The sequence below is a fragment of the Triticum aestivum genome, chromosome 5B (assembly GCF_018294505.1).
Source record: "Triticum aestivum cultivar Chinese Spring chromosome 5B, IWGSC CS RefSeq v2.1, whole genome shotgun sequence".
NCBI classification, from domain to species: domain Eukaryota; kingdom Viridiplantae; phylum Streptophyta; class Magnoliopsida; order Poales; family Poaceae; genus Triticum; species Triticum aestivum.
In genome coordinates, this window is record NC_057807.1 from 300,284,137 (window position 1) to 300,306,962 (window position 22,826).

A 22,826-nucleotide genomic window follows, 5' to 3' on the forward strand; every position below is an offset into this window, starting at 1 on the left:
ATTTCTCGTCTTGGTGAAAAGGCCTTGCCTCTTTACCGATTGATGAAGAAGTCTGATAAGTTCGAGTGGACTGATGAAGCTGAAGCAGCATTTGCAGAGCTCAAAACCCTGCTTTCCACCCAGCCGGTGCTCGCTGCGCCAATCAGCAAAGAGCCTTTACTGCTCTACATTGCAGCCACTGGACAAGTTGTCAGTACAGTACTCACGGTCGAACGGGAGGAAGAAGGAAAAGCCTACAAGGTTCAACGCCCAGTCTATTATCTCTCTGAAGTTTTGACTCCGTCCAAGCAGCGATACCCGCATTATCAGAAGCTTGTCTATGGAATATACATGACCATGAAGAAGGTTGCGCATTACTTCTCTGACCACTCCATCACAGTCGTCATCGATGCGCCACTATCCGAAATTCTGAACAACAGAGATGCAACTGGTCGAGTGGCCAAATGGGCGATTGAACTCCTCCCTTTGGATATCAAGTTCGAGGCAAAGAAGGCCATCAAGTCCCAAGCAATTGCAGATTTTCTGGCCGAGTGGATTGAGCAGCAATTGCCGACTCAAGTTCACTCGGAGCATTGGACTATGTTTTTTGATGGCTCCAAGATGCTGAATGGTTCAGGTGCTGGGGTAGTTTTGGTATCCCCCCGCGGAGACAGGCTTAATTACGTTCTCCAGATTCATTTTGATTCCTCCAATAACGAAGCCGAATATGAAGCACTTCTATACGGGTTGCGTATGGCCATTTCACTCGGCGTCCGTCATCTTATGGTCTACGGCGACTCAGATTTGGTGGTTAATCAAGTGATGAAGGAATGGGATGTCAGGAGTCCAGCCATGACAGGTTATTGCAATGCAGTGAGAAAGCTAGAGAAGAGGTTTGAAGGTTTGGAGCTCCACCATGTGCCCCGACTGAAAAATCAAGCTGCAGATGAGCTGGCCAAGATAGGTTCCAAGAGAGAGGCTATTCCCCGAAATGTGTTTCTGGAACATATCCATTCACCTTCGGTTCAGGAAGACCCTTTCACCGAAGAGTCACCACAGCCCAAGAGTGCCACGGATCCGACTGAAGTCGAAGTCCCAGTCGTGGTCGACTTAATCATGGAGGTTTTGGTCATTACGCCCGACTGGACAGTGCAGTACATTGCATACATCCTTAGGAAGGAACTCCCAGAGGATGAAGAAGAGGCTCGACAGATCGTCCGACGGTCTAAAGCCTTCACTGTTATAAGGGGACAGTAGTTCAGTGAAAGTGTGACTGGAGCCTGCCAGAAGTGCATCACGCCAGAAGAAGGCCGAATGATCCTCAACGATATTCACTCGGGGACCTGTGGTCACCATGCGTCATCTAGGACCATCGTAGCCAAAGCATACCGAGTTGGGTTTTACTGGCCACACGCCAACGAGATGACAAAAGAAATAGTGGACAAGTGTGAAGGCTGTCAGTTTTATTCCAACATGTCCCACAAACCTGCATCAGCTCTGAAGACTATTCCATTCGTCTGGCCTTTCGCCGTTTGGGGACTGGACATGGTTGGACCTCTGAGGACAGGCAAAAGTGGATTTACTCATGTGCTGGTAGCAGTTGACAAGCTCACCAAATGGATCGAAGCCAAGCCCATTAAGAGCCTTGAAGCAAGCACAATCGTGAGTTTCATCAGAGAGCTTATATTCAGATATGGCGTCCCACACAGCATCATCACGGATAACGGCTCGAACTGCGATTCGAAAGAGTTCAAAGCTTTTTGCACCTCCCAAGGCATGAGGGTCGATTATGCTTCAGTCGCCCATCCTCAGTCGAATGGACAGGCAGAACGGGCGAATGGATTGATCCTCAAAGGACTGAAGCCTCGGTTAATGCGTGACCTCAAGCACGCGGTAGGGGCTTGGGTCGACGAACTTCCATCGGTGCTTTGGGGACTGAGGACAACCCCCAATCGGTGACTGGTCGGACTCCATTCTTTCTAGTCTACGGAGCCGAAGCCGTTTTGCCGAGCAATTTGCTCCACAACGCTCCCCGAGTCGAACTCTTCTCAGAAGAAGAGGCAGAGCAAGCTTGACAAGATGCAGTCAACCTCTTGCAGGAAGAAAGATAGATGGCCTTGATCCGGTCGACCATTTATCAGCAAGACTTACATCGATTCCACGCCAAGGACGTAAGGGGTCGTGCACTCCAGGAGGGGGACTTGGTCCTCCGAGTGGATCAGCAAAAGCCACACAAGCTCGCCCCTGCTTGGGAAGGCCCTTTCGTCATCACCAAGGTGCTCCACATCGGAGCATACTGCCTCTTCAACGTCGAACACAACAAAGATGAGCCGCGCACCTGGAATGCGGATCTGCTCCGCCCTTTCTATTCTTAGATGTTTTAGACCGATCAGATGTAATAAGGAATACCTTTTAGCTTGACTATCAAAAGACATAATTTACTCCTTCCGAATGGTTGTGGTTTGTTTTTTTGCGTACATTACCTTAGCCACGAATCTGTTTCTCTTGAAGCAAATCGATAAAAATCCTACCGAGTGATGAGTCCGCCTCTCACTCGGGGGCTTAGCTGCAGCCTAGTGCTCGCCTAAGTGTTAAAAATCTTACCGAGTGATGATTCCACCTCTCACTCGGAGGCTTAGCTGCAGCTCAGTGCTCGCCTAAGTGTTAAAAATCCTACCGAGTGATGAGTCTGCCTCTCACTCAGAGGCTTAGCTGCAGCCCAGTGCTCGCCCAAGTGTTAAAAATCCTACCGAGTGATGAGTCTATCTCTCACTCGGGGGCTTAGCTGCAGCTCAGTGCTCGCCTAAGTGTTAAAAATCCTACCAAGTGATGAGTCTGCCTCTCACTCGGAGGCTTAGCTGCAGCTCAGTGCTCGCCTAAGTGTTAAAAATCCTACCGAGTGATGAGTCTGCCTCTCACTCGGAGGCTTAGCTGCAGCCCAGTGCTTGCCTAAGTGTTAAAGATCCTACCGAGTGATGAGTCCACCTCTCACTCGAGGGCTTAGATGCAGCCCAGCGCTCGCCTAAGTGTTAAAAAATCCTACCGAGTGGAGAGCGATCCTCCCACTCGGGGGCTTAGCTGCAGCCGAGTGCTCGCCTAAGTGTTAAAAATCCTACCGAGTGATGAGTCCACCTCTCACTCGGAGGCTTAGCTGCAGCTCAGTGCTCGCCTAAGTGTTAAAAATCCTACTGAGTGATGAGTCTGTCTCTCACTCGGAGGCTTAGCTGCAACCCAGTGCTCACCTAAGTTTTAAAAATCCTACCGAGTGATGAGTCTGTCTCTCACTCGGGGGCTTAGCTGCAGCTCAGTGCTCGCCTAAGTGTTAAAAAATCCTACCAAGTGATGAGTCTGCCTCTCACTCGGAGGCTTAGCTGCAGCTCAGTGCTCGCCTAAGTGTTAAAAATCCTACCGAGTGATGAGTCTGCCTCTCACTCGGAGGCTTAGCTGCAGCCCAATGCTTGCCTAAGTGTTAAAGATCCTACCGAGAGATGAGTCTGCCTCTCACTCGAGGGCTTAGCTGCAGCCTAGCGCTCGCCTAAGTGTTAAAAAATCCTACCGAGTGGGGAGCGATCCTCCCGCTCGGGGGCTTAGCTGGAGCCCAGCGCTCGCCTAAGTGTTTAAAAATCCTACCGAGTGGAGAGCGATCCTCTCACTCGGAGGCTTAGCTGCAGTCTCGTACTCGCCTAAGTTTGAAAAAATCCTACCGAGTGGAGAGCAATCCTCCCACTCGGGGGCTTAGCTGCAGCCCAACACTCGCCTAAGTGTTTAAAAATCCTACCAAGTGGAGAGCGATCCTCCCGCTCGAAGGCTTAGCTGCAGTCTCGTGCTCACCTAAGTTTGAAAAAAATCCTACCGAGTGGAGAGCGATCCTCCCACTCAGGGGCTTAGCTGCAGTCTCGTACTCACCTAAGTTTAAAAAAATCCTACCGAGTGGAGAGTGATCCTCCCGCTCGGGGGCTTAGCTGCAGTCTCGTACTCGCCTAAGTTTGGAAAAATCCTACCGAGTGATAAGCAATCCTCTCACTCGGAGTCTTAGCTGCGGCCCAGCACTTGCCTAAGTTCTGAAAACCTTACCCAGCCGGTCGTCTGGAATGTGCCTTGCTGATGAGCTGATCAATGCTACTTAAGGACCACCCGACCGGTCGACTGGAACGTCAAGACCATTGCTGAGTGCCTTGCTGATGAGCTGATCAATGCTATTCAAGAGTCACCCGACCGGTCGACTGGAACGTCAAGACCATTGCTGAGTGCCTTGCTGATGAGCTGATCAATGCTACTTGAGTATCACCCAACCGGTCGACTGGAACGTCAAGACCATTGCTGAGTGCCTTGCTGATGAGCTGATCAATGCTACTCAAGAGTCACCCTACCAGTCGACTGGAATGTCAAGACCATTGCCGAGTGCCTTGCTGATGAGCTGATCAATGCTACTCAAGCATCACCCGACCGGTCGACTGGCCATTCTTCTCCGGAAGCTGCATTAAGCAAACAGACAATAATTTGAGGGAAAGGTGAATTTCATTCGAAGACAGGCACAATATGAGAAGTGATAAATCCAAAGTTTCTTAAACCGCAAAATAAAGTGCTCAGGTGTCAGGCCCGAAGAAGTTTTAACGATTACAAATCCACTCAGCATTCCGAGGCAAATCAAAGCGGTGGCAGAATGTTTTTTTGTCACTCGGCGGGGGAAGGACTGGACGGGTTGCAGAAGCTGTCAAGATCGATGCTGTCGGCGATGCGAGTGGCTGCCTCAAGGAAGGTGTCCATGAAGTCCTAGAAGGAATGCTTCTTGGTGTTTGCCACTTTGAGAGCTGTCAGCTTGTCTTCCCTTGCTTCCTTGCAATGCACTCGGACCAAAGACAAGGCGACGTCAGCACCACAGCGGGCAGAAGATTTCTTCCACTCTTGCACTCAGTCTGTGATTGATTTAGCCGAGTCATCAAAGACTCGTGGTCTTGGGGCATCTCTGCTTGAGGCCAGAGTTCAGCATCCACTCGGACCATCGCCGCCTTCAGCCGAGCCAGATAGTCGACTGCACCGTCCAAGCGCAATTCCAGCCGAAGCAAGTTCATCGCGACTTCATCTTTCATGGGACAGTTGATAGGGTCGAGACCTGTCTCGACCCATTCGGTTTCGGCCTCGAAGTCCCGGCAGAGTTATGTTCCACCACAACGAACAATGAATGAGTCGACAGTATTGCAAATCACAGTCGACGACTATTATCTAACTGAGTAGACATACCTTCCAGCTTTAGGACAAGTTTTGCCGCGAGTTGTTCCAGATGAGACTCTAGCTTGCCGGCCTTGGTCTTGAGGCCCTCGACTTCAACGGTCAAACTCTCCTTGTCCTTCTTCAGCTGCTCGAATTCACAATTGGCGTCCAAGACAACTGTCTTCAATATTGCATTCTCATCCTCTAACTTGCTGACTGAAGCCAACTTCTTGTCCGCAAGCTTCGTCTTCTCGCGTGCTTCCTTTTGAGCAGCTGCTAGGTCTAGATCCTTCTGCTCCAGAGCTTCCTTCATCCTCTCTAAAGAAACAACACTCTGCAGACGAGACTGAAGTTGGCGATTTTCATTACGCACATCTGCTTGTGTGAATTCACTCGGTTCAAAGAGACTGAAAGAAAAGCCAACGCCAAGCATAAAGCTACAAAGCAGACGAGGTGGTCGAGTGATTACCTCCCATGATGGCTGTTTCTTCTTGAGCTTTCTTCAGGTTCTTCTTCGCAAGTTCGAGGTCAAGTTCAACACTGATATGCTTCTTCTTCAAGTCGGTGAGCCGAGCTCCAAGATCACAAGATCTCTGTAGCCAGAAAGACAGACATGTTAGTCGACGCATACAGTGAAAGAAAAGGTTTACTCTAAGACTACTGCGGAATCAAACATTCAATAGTAGTCTCGGGGACTACACCTAGTGGGTGCACTAAGCGTGCCCCCACTGGATTAGATCAGTACTCAGCAAAGAGTTCAAAAAAAGGGGATAAGACCTCAGTCGACTGCCAGCAGCCGCCCGTGGTCTCGGGGACTACACCCAGTGGGTGCACTAAGCGTGCCCCCATTGGATCAGATCAGTACTCGACGTGGCCCCACTGATCCGTAAAATTCCAAACAGGAGAACACCCAGTGGGTGACCAGATATAAAGCAACGTTCAAAAGTTCAGTCGGAAGTTTACTGACCTGGACATTGGTCTGAACAGCAATGCTGGCATTGTAGGCTATCTGGCTAGCTTGATGCATCACTTTGACCTGCTCCATGACAAGATTCGCCTGGCGAAGAGATTCCCTAGCGGCACTCGGAGAGTCGTCCGGAGTTTGATATGTAGCAAAGAGAGATGGCTCCAGGGGGGCCAAAGTAGTGGCCGGGTCAGATGAGTGGAGTTGCACCGGTGCAGCAGGCGTCTATGCAGTCGACCCCGACGGACGATCAGTCGTCAACGGGTCAGCAAACATGACGTTGGTCCGAGCCATCGTCTCAGGTGCCGGTGTCAACTAAGGAATTTGGACTTTGAGTCTCCTCCTGCTCGACCCTCCACTCCTCTTCCTCCTCTCCTGTAGAGGCTCTTCCTCTTCTTCGTCATCGAGAAGCACAACGATATCTTGCGGAGCTACGCAAGAAGAGAAGCACCAAATTTTCAGTCAGTCGACCACCCATTCAGTTAAACAGAACTGGGTTGAATGGACTTACCAGCTCGTGAGGTGGCTTCTTCATCTTCTGGTGCCTTATCAACATCCATGTCAGTGGCAGCAGAGGAGGGGCTGAAAGCACACAAGAATTAGTCAGTCGGATCGAGAAAACATTCAGTCGACTTACAGAAACGCAAACAAGATACCTACCCTGAGGCAACGAGGACGTCCATCTTGATTCGCGGCAGCGTCTTTTGGGTCTTGGAGGGGGCAACCTTTGGCTGCTTAGCCACCTCCTCCGTCGGCTCCGGAGTCAACGTCCGAGTGTGCTTCTGGGTGGTGGTGCTTGGAGCCGCACTCTTCACACGACCTCCAGATGGATCGTGTTGCTGATTGGATCGGCGCTCAGAGCACGACAGTGAGTAAACCTATTCCTCTTTGTCTGACTCCTCTCTCTCCTCATCCGCCTCTCCTGGAGACTCCCATTCGCCACTCTCCTCCGCACTGTGCTGCCCTCCTGGTCCTGCACCAAGGCCTGTTCGCCGTTGGGCATTGAGTACATCTCAGTGAATACCTGCAAAGCAAATCGGTCAAAACAAGAATCAGCCAACGCCGAGTGCAGTCGGAACACAAACGGAAAGCAGTCGGAACGGAGAATGTACCTTGTCGGGTGGGTTGTCGCTTTCGAAAGGGACAACCCGCCTGGATCCTCTGGGGTTATCTTGATTGCCCGTCATACCCTTCAACCACAAGGCCACGGTGTCGAGCGGCACTTCTTCTGGATGGACTCGAGTGGTGTCGCCTGGTCCAGAATACAACCACATCGGGTGGTCACGGGCCTGGAGAGGTTGGATCCGTTGAGCGAGGAACACCTCCAGCAAGTCCAAGCCAGTGACTCCATCATTGATGAGTTGGACCACTCGGTCCACTAACATCCTCGTCTCCACGGTCACGGCGGTGGTAACCTTCAGTGGAGCAGGTGTCTGGACACTGTCGAATGAAAAAGGAGGAAGACCGGTCGACTGACCTGGAGTCGCAACATCCTGGCAGTAGAACCAGGACGACTGCCAGCCCCTGACAGATTCGGGAAGGGTCACAGCAGGGAAAGCACTCCTATTCCTCTTTTGGATACCCAAACCCCCGCACATCTGGATCACGTGGGTTTTCGAGTCACTCGACTTCGCCTGATTAACCGACTGAGAACGAATAGTGAAGATGTGTTTGAAGAGACCCCAGTGCGGTCGGCATCCTAAAAAGTTCTGGCACATCGACATGAATGCGGCTAGGTACGTGATGGTATTGGGGGAAAAGTGGTGGAGCTGTGCCTCGAAAAAGTTCAAGAACCCGCGGAAGAAAGGGTGCGGAGGAAGCGAGAAGCCCCGGTCAACATGTGTGGCGAGCAAAACACACTCACCCGGTCGAGGATGTGGCTCCGTCTCTCCCTTCGGCACCCTCGCCGCCCCCGCCGCAATCAGCCCGGACTCCTCCAGCTCGGTCAGATCCTCCTACCGAATCGAAGACCGGATCCAATCGCCTTGGATCCAGCCTGGCGGCAACCCCGAGCGCGATGACGATCCGCGGCTTGGTTTCTTGCCCTTCGCCGCCCCCGTCGCCTTCTTGGCGCGCTCTAGCGCCGCAGTCTTGTCCTTCACCATGGTGGGGAAGCGGTGGCGTCGGAGGCGGAGGCGCTGGGTACGGCGGTGGAGCAGAGGAAGAAGAAGAAGAGGCATGTGTGCACAGTGCAAACACCCCGGCCCCGTCGCCTTATAAAGGCTCACTTCCGAGTGACTGACGCGTGGGGCCGGGCAATCCCGTCAAATCCTGCTACAGTTGCGCGCAGTGAACGTGGCAAAAAAGGTGGCACGATAATGAAGGCGTCTCGGCTCGTCCGGGTCCCCCTTTTTTCGGCGCCCTCCTAGCCACGCGTGCCTCCGAAATTTCGTATCCCACGGAATCCAGGATTCCCCGCAGGCAATCGCGCCCGAGATCTCACGTTCGCACATGACACTCGACGCATGAGGCCACCAGTTCAGTCGACGACTTTTTGAATGGATCAAGGCAACCGAGTCGACTCCTAAGTATCAACGCAGGCGTTCAGTCCAACAAGGAACACTCGCGGAGACACGAAACATAGGACAGGTCCAACATTGTCTTACTTTCCTCTCACACCTTAATCCATTCAGGGGCTACTGACGAGGATACAGACCAGGGGTAGGGTCATAGGCTCGACCCATACGTCCTACCCAAGGTCCCTATCCTAGAAGATGAAAAGACCAAGAGTCAACAGAAGAGCACCAGTCTCATACGTCGAGTGCAATCCACTTGATAGTCACATCACTCGACGGTCGTTACCTATCGTCACTCGACCACAAGGAGGATCACTCGACCATATCGAAGACCAGTAGTCAGGAGAGTACACAACGGCTAGATATTTACTCCTTAGTCTTCATGAGCATTAAGAGTACTTAATGCTGGTGTTACCAGTAACACCCCTACTTTATGTACATTAGTTCCCTTGTAATGGAGGCGGGCAGGGGTCCTGGCGCACTCTATATAAGCCACCCCCCTCCTCTGGCACAAGGGTTCGCACCTTCAGTAGTCCAACACATATAATCCAATCGACCGCCTCCGGGCACCGAGACGTAGGGCTATTACTTCCTCCGAGAAGGGCCTGAACTCGTAAACATCGCGTGTACATCTTCACCATAGGTAGGATCTTGCCTCTCCATACCTACCCCCCTTTCTACTGTCAGACTTAGAACCACGACAACATAGAAAGAGAGGGGCTTATAGTTTCGCCACCCAACGTATTCACCTTGAGGGTGATGTCAACAATAATAACTCATGCTACCCATATTCAGCTGGATATATGTTCCTAGATCTTTCCTCGCCACATGATGCTTGCCAAAAGAGAAAATAAAAAGGAATAGAGAGAAGAACTTTGACTCTTGCAAGAAAGTAAATACATAAAAGTAAAAGATAGGCGCTTCGCATAGGGAAGCAAAGGTTTCCATGTGGTTATATTGCCCCTTATGATGGCATCCTTTATGGTGCAGTCTGTCAGTTTTATTCTTCACCATCAACAAGTTCGTACAAAACTCAATTTTCTCTTACACTAAATGATCTAACACTTTTAGAAGCAATTTTTATTGCCTTATTGCACCAATGACAACTTACTTGAAGGATCTTACTCAATCCATAGGTAGGTATGGTGGACTCTCAAAACAAGATTTGGGTCTAAGGGTTTTGGGTGCACAAGTAGTATCTCTACTTAGTGCGGAATTTTTTGCTAGCAAAGATGGGGGTCAAGCACCACATGTTGAAGGATCTATGACAATATAGCTTCTATGTGAATATTAACAAACATAAATCATTACATTGTCTTCCTTGTTCAATGTCAACAATTTTGGCATATAATATTTTGATGGGTGCTCACAATCACAAAAGATTTCCAAGATAGTGTATTTGCATGTGAATCTTCTCTTCCCTTATTAGTTCTTTCATGAATTGCATCATTGACTGTTTTTCAATCTACAATAAAATTTTCTACTTATACTTTTCCTTATGTGGTCTTATTACTCACCATAAGATTAGCATATGATCCTTTTCATTTATTTCCTTTATTTTTTATTGAAACAGGAATGTAAAGAAAGAAAAACTCAAACTAAACTTTATTATATATCTTGCACACGATTGCAAAGATAGATCACTAAGAAAACTTTCAAAAGAAAGGATCGAACTAAACTTTTATTCATCTAAAGCAAAAGATAACTATGGATCGAACTAAGACAAGTAAAGGCAAAAGATAGTGGAGGTGATACGATACTGGGGCACCTCCCCCAAGCTTGGCGAAATCCAAGGGTAGTGCCCATACTCGATACTCAATTTTATTTTGGTGATGAAGAATGAGGTGGTGGTGATGAACTGGTAGCGATCTTGTCCTCGGCTTTCCACGGTAGAGGCTCACCATTTTAAGAGGAAGAGTGAGTCTCTTGGGTCATGCAACTGGCAGCCAAACTCATACCTTTAAACCTTGCCTCATATTCAAAGACTTGGTTTTGAAGGTCGTAGATCTGGCTTTGGAGGAAGTTTATTTGCTCGTTGAAGGAGAAAACGATGTCCTTCATGGACTTTCCATCCACCTTGAGATCACGGGTGTAGTCTGCGATCATGAGGTGATTGGCATTGAGTCCATGTTCCACCATCCCCTTGCACTGGAAGACTTCCTTCTCCATAGATTCAAGCCTAGCCTCCATGGATCCAGTCCCCTTGGGGCCTTGCACATCGTGGATCTGGAGCACCCCTCGCGCATATGGATAGCTTGAGGGTGCTATATCACCTCCCGTAGATATGGGTTCATAACGTTCGTGAAGAGCTTGTCCTTGGAGGAGCTCAAAGCGGCCATGGTGGATTAGATTTGTCACAAAACAGCAAGAAAAGAAAACAGGAGCTTTCTCCGCGATATAGAGGACAATAGGTTCAGGGGGTATATAAAGATTTTTTATCTTGGGAAACAAGCAAACGGAAGAAAAAGGGAGTCCGGAAGGTACCCGAGGTGGGCACAACCAACCTGGGTGCGCCTGGCTTGCCAGACGCGCCCTAGTGTGTCTTGTGCTCACCAGGGGTGCCTTCCTGGTTGTTTCTTATTTTCCTAATTTTCTAAATATTCCAAAACTGACAAAAATATGTTTGCAGATTTTTTGGAGTCTGTTTACTTACCGTATCACGTACCTCCTCTTTTTCACAATTCTGGAGTGTTCCAGAAGGTTTCTTTTATGTGTTCCTCGGGTGTCATAGTTTGGATAATATTGCTTTCAACATTAATGGGCGTACCTGAGATATAATGTTTTATTTGTTGTCCATTAACAACCTTCGGGTTAGTGCCTTCGGCATTATTTATTTTGATAGCTCCACATCGGTAAACCTCCTCGATAACATAGGGTCCTTCCCATTTGGAGAGGAGTTTTCCTACAAACAATCTGAAACGAAAGTTGTACAAAAGAACATATTCTCCAACTTCGAACTCACACTTTTGGATTCTTTTATCATGCCATCTTTTAACTTTTCTTTTAGTAACTTTGTATTTTCATAAGCTTGGGTTCTCCATTCATCTAATGAGCTAATATCAAATAACCTCTTTTCACTAGAAAATTTGAAATCATAGTTGAGTTCTTTAATTGCCCAATATGCTTTATGTTCTAACTCAAGCGGCAAATGACAAGCTTTTCCATAAACCATTTTATAAGGAGACATACCCATAGGATTTTTATATGTTGTTCTATAAGCCCAAAGTGCATCATCTAATTTCTTAGACCAATTCTTCCGGGACCTATTGACAGTATTTTGTAAAATTAATTTTATTTCTCTATTGCTAAGTTCAACTTGACCACTAGACTAAGGATGATAGGGTGATGCAATTCTATGGTTAACATCATACTTGGCAAGAATTTTACGGAAAGCACCATGAATAAAGTGCGAACCACTATCAGTCATTAAATATCTAGGGACTCCAAACCTTGGGAAAATAACTTCCTTAAGCATTTTAATAGAGGTGTTGTGATCAACACTACTGGTTGGAATAGCTTCTACCCACTTAGTAACATAATCAACAACAACCAACATATGAGTATACCCATTAGAGGAAGGAAAAGGTCCCATGAAATCAAATCCCCAAACATCAAATGGTTCAACAACAAGTGAATAATTCATAGGCATTTCTTGACGCTTACCGGTGTTACCTGTTCTTTGACATTCATCACAAGATAAGACGAACTTACGAGCATCCTTGAAGAGAGTAGGACAATAAAAACCAGATTGCAATACCATATGAGCAGTTCTGTCTCCCGCAGGATGTCCTCCATAAGCTTCGGAGTGACATTTCCGTAAGATTTGTTCCTGTTCATGCTCAGGTACACAACGTCTAATAATACCATATACTCCTTCTTTATAAAGATGTGGGTCATCCCAAAAGTAATGTCTTAAATCATAGAAGATTTTTTTTCTTTTGTTGGTATGTCAAGCTAGGTGGCATGTATTTAGCAACAATATAATTAGCATAGTCAGCATACCAAGGAGTGTTATGAGAAACATTTATTGCAGCTAACTGTTCATCAGGAAAGCTATCATTAATAGGATGTGGGTCATCAAATATATTTTCAAGCATAGACAGGTTATCAGCTACGGGGTTCTCCACTCCTTTTCTATCAGTGATATGCAAATCAAATTATTGTAGTAGAAGAACCCTCCTAATGAGTCTAGGTTTAGCATCTTTCTTTTCCACAAGTTATTTTATAGCAGCATGATCGGTGTGAATAGTCACTTTGGAATCAACAATATAGGATCTAAATTTATCACAAGCAAACACAACCGCTAAAAAATCCTTTTCAGTAGTAGCATAATTTCGTTGGGAACTGTCTAGAGTTTTACTAGCATAGTGGATAACATTCAGTTTCTTATCAACTCTTTGTCCTAGAATGTCATCAACATCATAATCACTAGCATCACACATAATTTCAAAAGGCAAGGTCCAAGCAGGTGGTTGAACAATAGGTGCAAAAATTAAGGCTTTCTTTAGTGTTTCGAAGGCTTCCAAACAATCATCATCAACAACAAAAGGGATATCCTTTTGCAGAAGATTTGTAAGAGGCCTAGAAATTTTAGAGAAGTCTTTGATAAATCTCCTATAGAAACCAGCATGACCAAGGAAACTACGAATACCTTTCATATCTATAGGACATGGCATTTTCTCAATCGCATCAACCTTGGCTTTGTCCACTTCAATACCTCTTTCAGAAATTGTATGGCCCAGAACAATACCTTCGTTAACCATAAAGTGTCACTTCTCCCAATTCAAGACAAGATTTGTTTGCTCACATCTCTGCAAAACTCGATTAATATTGCTTAAATAATCATCAAAAGACTTCCCATAAATAGAATAGTCATCCATGAAAACCTCAACAATCTTTTCACAAAAATCAGAGAATATAGCAGTCATACATCTTTGAATGGTAGCAGGTGCATTGCATAAACCAAAAGGCATATGTCTATAAGCATAAGTTCTAAAATGACAAGTAAAAGTGGTCTTTTCTTGATCAGGTTGAGAAACAGGTATTTGTGAAAAACCAGAATATCCATCAAGGAAGAAAAATGTTGTGCTTAGATAATCTTTCTAGCATTTGATCAATAAAAGGAGGGTAATGATATTTTCTAGTTGCTTTATTTAATTTCCTAAAATCAATTACCATTCTATATCCTGTGACAATTCTTTGTGGAACAAGTTCATTCTTATAATTAGGAACAACAGTAATACCTGCCTTCTTAGGGACACAATGAACATGACTTACCCATCTACTATCAACTATAGGATAGATTATACCTGCTTCCAGAAGTTTCAATATTTCCGTTTTTACCACTTCTTCCATCTTTATATTTAATCGATGTTGGTGATCAACAATGGGTTTAGCATCTGGTTCCATATTAATCTTGTGATGGCATAGAGTGGGACTAATGCCCTTAAGATCATCTAGAGTATATTCGATAGCAGCTCGGTGCTTCCTTAGAACTTTCAATAATCTTTCTTCTTCATGTTTTGAAAGGTTAGCACTAATAATAATAGGATATATCTTTTTCTCATCAAGATAAGCATATTTCAAAGTGTTTGACAATTGTTTTAATTCAAACAGAGGATCACCTTTAGGTGGAGGAGGACCTCCTAGAGTTTCAATAGGAAAATTGTGTTTAAGTAGAGGTTGTTTTTCGAACAAGATTCAATCTATTTCATTTCTTTCGTGCATATGCAAATCATTTCCATGGTCTAGCAAATATCGTTCTTAAGGATCAGTAGAAGGCACAACAATATAAGCAAGACGGTAAGTGCATCTAGTGCCCCTTAGTGATTTTGGTGTGTTGAAGACTTATAGGTTAAGGGACTGATGCGTTTGTGAGTGTACACAGGTCTATAAGTCTATGAGGTGTTTGATACTTACAGAGAAAGTTGACCCCTAAAAATGAAGTTCTTCGACTAAAGACTTTGGATTTCTGAAGACTTTCTGAAGACTTTGAAAGTGAAGAAATTGGTGTGACCTTGAAGACTTGGCAATCATTCGAGGAACATGAAGCGTGAAGACTTTTGTTTTATAGTTTCGTTTTCTCTTTCTTGAGTCATAGGAAACACCGTACTATTAAAGGGGGTCGAGGAAATACTAAGGAAAAATTTCCATGTGATGCTCAACTCAAAATCCTACACCTACCAATCCCTTCGAGTGAAGCCATTGGAAATCTCATACAGTTCAGTCATATTCTTCAGTGACAGAGACGAAGTTCTTCCGGTCTCTGAGGAATTTGTTCTAACTGAGGAGTTAGGAATTCGCTAGTGCGAATTGCCTACACAATGAGGAACATGATAGCCCTGAGGATTTTGATAGTCAAAATTCCGACCGTTGCTGTGCTATGCGCGAGCTGTTCCAAAATAGCTACCCACCTAACGGTCATATCAGACAAGGGCATTTATGTCTTATCATGTCGGGCTACTCCCTAGGCTATAAATAGCCGCCCCCTACAACCACTAGCTGGTTGGCTGCTCCAAGTGAAACACACACTTGTCATTTGAGAGCATCCCATCCTCCGAGGACTTTGAGCGAAAATCATCAAGTGAGGAAAACCCAAACCCAACACCTACAAACCCAAAGTGTTTGAGCATCACCGAAGAGATTGATCCTGCGTGGATCCGAGGCTTGTTTCCTTTGAAGACTGTGCTTCTTCCCGACGGTTAGGCGTCAAGGTCTACAGAATCCAAGAGGAATTGTGGATCGCCGCGTGACCGAGTTTGTGAAGGTTTGGAAGTCACCTGAAGACTTACCACGAGTGATTGGGAGAGGTCTGTGTGACCTTAGCTCAAGGAGAATACGGTGAGGACTGTGTGTCCGGGACTGCGTGTCCTCGAGTTTAAATACTCAGCCGCTCCAACCAGATGTACAACTGAGACAACAGTGGGAACTGGTCTACCAAATCATTGTCTTCACCGAGCTCACTGGTTCTATCTCCTCAACTCTTTCATTTCCTCATGTCTGATGTTGTGTGCCTGTTCATATCTGTTTGAAGACTTTGACTGAAGACTTTCTCAATTCCCTTAGTTCAATTTCTTCAGTCTGTCCGTCTTCTTTCTTGTGTTACCCTGTGTTTACGCTTTCTGTACTCTATGCTTGTCTTCATTTCATCATGATGACTATGCTTGTGTTATGTTATGTTTACTTCTGAGTACTTATTCCGCTGCAAGTAAATCTTCAGTTAGGAATTTCCTCACCAGCAAATTCCTCAGTGAAGAATTCATAAAAATCGCCTATTCACCCCCCTCTAGTCGATATAACACACTTTCAATTGGTATCAGAGCAAGGTACTCCCTTGTTCTGTGTGATTTTGGTTTAACCACCTGGAGTTTTAGTTATGTCGACTGCAGGATTGAGGAACGTATCCTGCCCCATCTTTGATAGTTATGAGTATCCTCGGTGGAAGGCCATGATGAAGAAGCGACTCATGGCTATGGACAGCGAACTGTGGACCGTCACTGAGATTGGTCTTACCGATCTATGCAAGATGGCAGAGGCTAATGACATTCGCAAGTACACTCTACTCAATCTCACAGCGAAGGATGTCATCTGCTCCTGTCTATCCCAAAATCAGTTCAGGAACGTCATGCAGCTCAATCACGCGAAGCTAATCTGGGACCGGCTCTCTGAGGTCTACGAAGTTCATCGTACTCGTCATGATCCTTGGTTTGAGGATTACAAGGATTCTCTCAAGGAGATGACTTTTGCACCTGAATCGTCATCCTCTTTACCGCGCCTTAGGGCAGAGGGTGCCAAGGTAACTGAATGCTACCTTTCCGAGTCTAGTGATGATGAATCAGGTGATGAATTTGGCCCCAGCTATGTCAAACTTGCTTCCCTTGCCACTAAACAACAAAGAGCTTTGGAAAAAGTTCAATACATGCTAAATAAGAGCGATGATATGTTGGGTGAAGAAATGGATCAGTCAAAAGCATTGGCTGAAAGTCTTCAGAGACTTCATTCCAAGTTTGATGCCCTTCAAGATCATCATAACACTCTCTTGTCTGATCACGAGATGCTTTCTTCTGAATCTCTTCAGAGAAAGCAAGATCTTGAAAAGCTAAGAGTGGATTATGAAGATCTTCAGAAGGAGCGCGATTCATTACTTGCTCAACAAATCAGCGCTACCCAGGAAGAATTTGTTCCTCCATGTCTGAAGTGCATTGAACGTGAAACTGCTAATTCTTCACCTGAATGTTCAAATGCTTCTAATGCTACAAATTCTTCATATGTCTCTGCTATCACTAATTCCTCATCTAAGGACAATGCAAGTATCACTGATGATGCAGGGCTGAAGGAATTGTACATGATAGACATGTACAAAAGCCTCAAAGGCCATCAAACTTTGTGATGTGCTCAAAAAGCAGATCCTCAACAGAAACCCCAGGAAAGAGGGTATTGCGTTTGAGAGGAAACTCAATGCTGATGGAACATATTGGAAGCCTGAGCAGTACCCCAAAATCTCATGGGTTGCTGCAAAGGGACCTCCAGTTGATCCATCCAACTTATCTGGCTTTACATGTGAATCTCCTCATTCTTCTGATGAGTCATTTGACTCCAACTATAAACTGTTCAAAAATCAGAATGGTGAAGTATTTGCTAGATATGTTGGGACTAACTGCAGGAACGGTTCCCATACAAAGAAAATCTGGGTTCCCAAAAGTTGCCTTGAAATTCTTCAGGTGAATGTCCTCATGACACCACCTGTGAAGAATAGGAACCCCAGATCAACTTCTTCATATGAACCAAATTCTTCATATGGATCCAAGTCCTCAAGTGGACCAAATTCCTCACGTGGATCAAATTCCTCAAAAGGATCGAAGTCCTCATATAACCATCATCGATCTAACTCTTCTGTTTCGCAGGGTAGAGCTTAGGGCTATGAATATGTGCATTATTCTTAAAATCATTATGTTCATAAGTCCTCGAAGAATTTCTCTTCTTATTCATATGCTTACCCTAACCCCTATTATGTGAAACAAAGTGGACTCGCGTCTATGCCACCTTTCTCATATGGTGCTCGTAGAGTGATGAATTCTTTGCCACCCCTTCAGATGTGGGTGGTGAAGAAAAAACTAATCTCTTATGCAGGTTCAGGTCTCCAGATGTACTCAAATCGTCTAAAGAATTTGCTGGAGACCTGAACAGTGCCTGATAGGACGCAGACTAATCATGATGAAATGAACTTTCATTTCACACGTCCTCCTACCAATTTATCTGCTCTATTGCTTGATGAAATTGATCTGATGATATTGATGTCATATTCTTCACTAATGAAGTATATGAGTTCGTAAGCTGCACTAATTCATCTGCAAGATGATCAACCCAAAGCCAATGAGTGGGTCCTCGATAGTGGATGTACAAATCACATGACTGGTGACAAGAATCTATTGATGGATGCTCCTTTATCACCGTCACATCTGAAGCATATCATCTTCGCTGACAAAGGCAAAATTCAGGTATTGGGTCTAGGTAAGGTTGCGATCTCTAAGAACATACACAAGGACAAAGTCATGCTTGTCGAGTCCTTAGGATACAACCTCATGTCTGTCTCAATGCATTGTGATCTTGATATGGTTGTTGTCTTTGGCAAGTATCGTTGTGTTGTGATCATGGAAGCTGACAATTCCAAAGTCTTCAAATGCTTTAGGAGAGGAGACTTATACACTGTTGATTTCTCTACAAGACCACAACCGGCTGTATGCTTACTTGCAAAAGCTTTAGAAGGCTGTCTATGGCATCGACGACTTGGTCATGCTGGCATGAGGAATCTGCACACGCTCGCGAAGAAGAAGCATGTCATTGGCATCGAGAATGTCAAATTCCTCAAGGTTCACTTATGCGGAGCCTGTGAAGCTGGGAAGATGACAAAGGCCAAGCATCCAGTGAAGACTATCATGACTACCACTCGACCATTTGAATTGCTTCACATGGATCTCTTCGGTCCTAATCATTATTCTGCTGTTACAAATGACGCATCTCTATATGGTTTTGTTATTGTTGATGATTATTCTCGTTATACATGGGTACACATTGTCACTTACAAACATGAGGTTCACGAAGTTTTCAAACGATTTTCCTCGAGGGCTTCAACCAACTTTGGTGTGAAGATAAAGCACATCAGGAGTGACAATGGAACTGAGTTCAAGAATTCCGGTCTTGATGATTATCTTGATGAACTTGGTATTACTCATGAGTTATCTGCTCCTTATACTCCTCAACAGAATGTCGTCGTGGAGCGCAAGACTAGAACTCTTGTTGAGATGGCTCGCACTATGCTTGATAAATACGAGACACCTCGTCATTTCAGGAGTGAGGCAATTGATACTGTGTGCCACATCATCAACAGAGTATATCTTCACAAAATCTTCAAGAAGACTGCCTATGAACTCCTCACTGACAAGAAACCCAATGTGAGTTACTTCAAAGTCTTCGGTGCTAAATGTTGGATTAGAGATCCTCATCACAATTCTAAATTTGCACCGAAAGCACATGAGGGTTTCATGCTTGGTTACGGAAAGGACTCGCACACCTAAAAAGTCTTCAACAACATTCTTCACATGGTTGTTGAAACTGTGGATGTACGGTTCGATGAAACTAATGGCTTGCAAAGAGAGCACCTACCTTCTGTGATAGATGAACCAGCACCTGAGGATTCTATCAAGTTCAAAGCCACTGAGGATGTCATTCCTATTGAAGAATCTGCTGAAGAATTCATTCTAGAACGTGATGAATGTCTAGCTGGCGCACATGAAGAAAATGGTGCTGAGGAAAATGCACCTGAAGAAAATGCAGATCAAATTCCTCGAAGACAACCCGCTCATCCTCGTATTGCAAATGAACTGCAAATTGAGAAGATCATCGATGACATTGAAGCACGTGGTCCTCTCACACGCTCAAAAGCTTCACATTTATCTAACTTTTGTGGGCACTTTGCGTTTGTCTCTATCACAGAGCCCAGTAAGGTAGATGAAGCCTTTCTGGAGCCTGAGTGGATTCAAGCTATGCAAGAAGAATTACATCAGTTCGAGCTCAACAACGTCTAGGAAATGGTCAAACGTCCAGATCCTCGCAAGCACAACATTATTGGAACAAAGTGGATCTACCGCAACAAGCAAGATGAAAATGTCCTTGTGGTGAGGAATAAGGCATGGCTTGTAGCTCAAGACTACACACAGGTTGAAGGAATTGACTTCGATGAAACTTTTGCACCTGTTGCTAGACTTGAGGCTATTCGCATATTACTTGCTTATGCTAACCATCATGATATTATCTTACAATAAATGGATGATAAAAGTGCATTCCTCAATGGTATGCTTGAGGAAGAAGTATATGTTGCTCAACCCCCAGGTTTTGAAGATCCAAAGAATCCTGACAAAGTCTTCAAGCTCAACAAGGCCCTGTATGGCCTCAAGCAAGCCCCTCGGGCGTGGTATGATGCTTTGAAGGAATTCCTCATGAAGAAAGGCTTCAAACCCGGTTCACTCGACCCAACTCTTTCCACTAAGTCTTATGATGATGAATTGGTTGTGTGCCAAATATATGTTGATGATATCATTTTTGGCTGTACTGACCAATGATATAGCGATGAATTTGCCTATATGATGAGTGAAGAATATCAAATGTCTATGATGGGAGAATTGAAATTCTTTTTAGGTCTTCAAATTCGTCAATAGCACAATGGGATATTCATATCTCAGGAGAAATACCTCAAGGACGTATTGAGGAAATTCGGCATGCAAGATTGCAAAGGGGTCAAAATTCCAATGCCCACAAATGGCCATCTATGCACTGATGAAAATGGTAAAGACTTTGATCAAAAGGTATACCTCTCCATGATTGGCTCTTTATTGTACCTATGTGCATCTAGGCCGGATATTATGCTTAGTGTTTGCATGTGTGCCCAATTTCAAGCTACACCGAAGGAATCACACCATAAGGCTGTGAAGCATATTCTTCGATACTTCTCACACACCAACACTTGGATTATGGTATCCCAAGGGCTCGTCGTTTGATATCATTGGATATTCAGACTCTAACTATGCTGGCGATCGCGTGGACCGCAAGTCAACATCAGGCACATGTCATTTTCTCGGACGATCTTTGGTCTGTTGGTCCTCGAAGAAACAAAACTGCGTATCACTCTGCACTGCAGAAGCTGAGTACATTGCTGCTAGATCGTGATGTGCTCAACTACTATGGATGAAGCAAACACTCAAGGACTATGGTGTCAATGTGAAGAATGTGCCTCTCTACTATGACAATGAGAGTGCTATCAAGATTGCTCATAACCCAGTTCAGCACTCGAAGACAAAGCACATCCAGATTCGTCATCATTTTCTTCGTGACCGTGTGTTGAAGGGCGACATCTCCATCGACCACGTCAGCACTGATGATCAACTGGCCGATATCTTCACTAAGCCCTTGGATGAGAAGAGATTTAGCAAGTTGCGGTGTGAGCTAAATATCCTAGAATCTTCAAATGTTCTCTAAAATGGACACACATCCTAACACTTATGCTGACTTGATGACTTAGATGCGCAACACACGAAGTAACATTTTTCTTCAATCAATGAAGACTAACCCTCTAAGTGTGAAGAAATTAATGAAGAAATTGATTCTCAGAGCCCTACGACAATTGTACGTGGTGTCAGAAATGAGCTTTCTTATACGGTGGGTTACGCTACCTCCCAAAGTTGAAAATCTTCAATTTGAGTTTTTATTCATTTTGGAAATTCCTCATTTTTTTAAATTCTTCAACTTTGCATTGTCTTCACTCTTTCCGGTGTTGTTCTTCATTTGAATATATATATATATATATGTGTGAGTTTTATGTCCTCTACATCATTCACTTATTGCTATTTCTTCAAGTTGTTTTCTTCTGCTAAGTGAATGTGATCGGACCCTTCCCCCTCTATGCTAAACTCAACCCAGTCTATTCACAAATTCCTCATGTGCGTTCTATTTGAAACTCGTTCAAATTCTTCATTGTGTCCTTGACAGCTGAAGAAATTGCGAACGGAACTTTTAACTTATCTAATCTAAATTGTCGGCTTTGCCGCTCAAACCATTCCACTTCTCATGACAATACTTATCTATTCACCCACGATCCTACACGATCACCACCTCTCAATACGTGGGTGACACATGTCAAGCAGATGAGAAGGGCCAGGGGCACGTTCGTCCGATTTCCTCGGGTGAACAGTTTTTCACTCCCTCTATAAATACCCCTGTGTCTTCCTCACTTCACTTTCACCTCGCTCGCGCTCTCTCCCGCTCGAGCTTCCCAAAACCCTAGCACCGCCGCTACTTCATCGTCGCCGGTGAGGAAGAGCTTCATTGCCTCGACCTGGTCACAGTCGTACTCGTGCCGGTTGCGGATTTCTTCACTCCGCCACCGCCGTAGCCGTCTTCCTCTGCCAAGTTAGGGCGTGCAAGATCTGACCCGATGAACTTCACATCTACTCTTCCTAGTTCGTCGAGTTCTTCACTTTGGGTAATTAAAAGTTACTTTTACTGCCCTCCTTGATTCTCAAGTTTTCCTGAAAATCTTCAAAGGTGTTTATTCTTCAAATCCTCACACAGATGAACACCTCACATGTCATCTGCTCTTGATTCGTTTCTCTAAGCAATGATTTTCTTCAAGATTCCTCAATTGTGTGGATTTTCAATCTATACAACTCTGGAACCTAAGACAAAGAACGCTTAGTGAAATTCCTCAAGACTCATCTGGTCAAATTCCTCAAAACCTTTCTTTTTGAAAAACCTCCTGAGAGCGCATATGACCTCTCCAAATTCCTCGCAACTATACTCTGTTCACAGGTACAAATGTCCGCTGCTGAATCACTAGGTTCTTATCAACTTAACTCATTTGCAGTGTTCCTCGAAGAAAAGTTGCACACCTCTTCAGAAACTTCAGTTGTTCATATTCCTCAGCTGAAGAAAATGGCTGACAAAAGGCCACAGAAGGGAGGAAAGAGGCCTGAGGTCAATACTGCGTTTGAAATCCCTAAGGACATTTATGCTGGGTACTGCACACCCCCTGAGGAAGATAGAAATCAACGCAAAGTGCACATTCAAAAGATAGAGAGGAGATGGGCACGAGAATGGACGGAGTA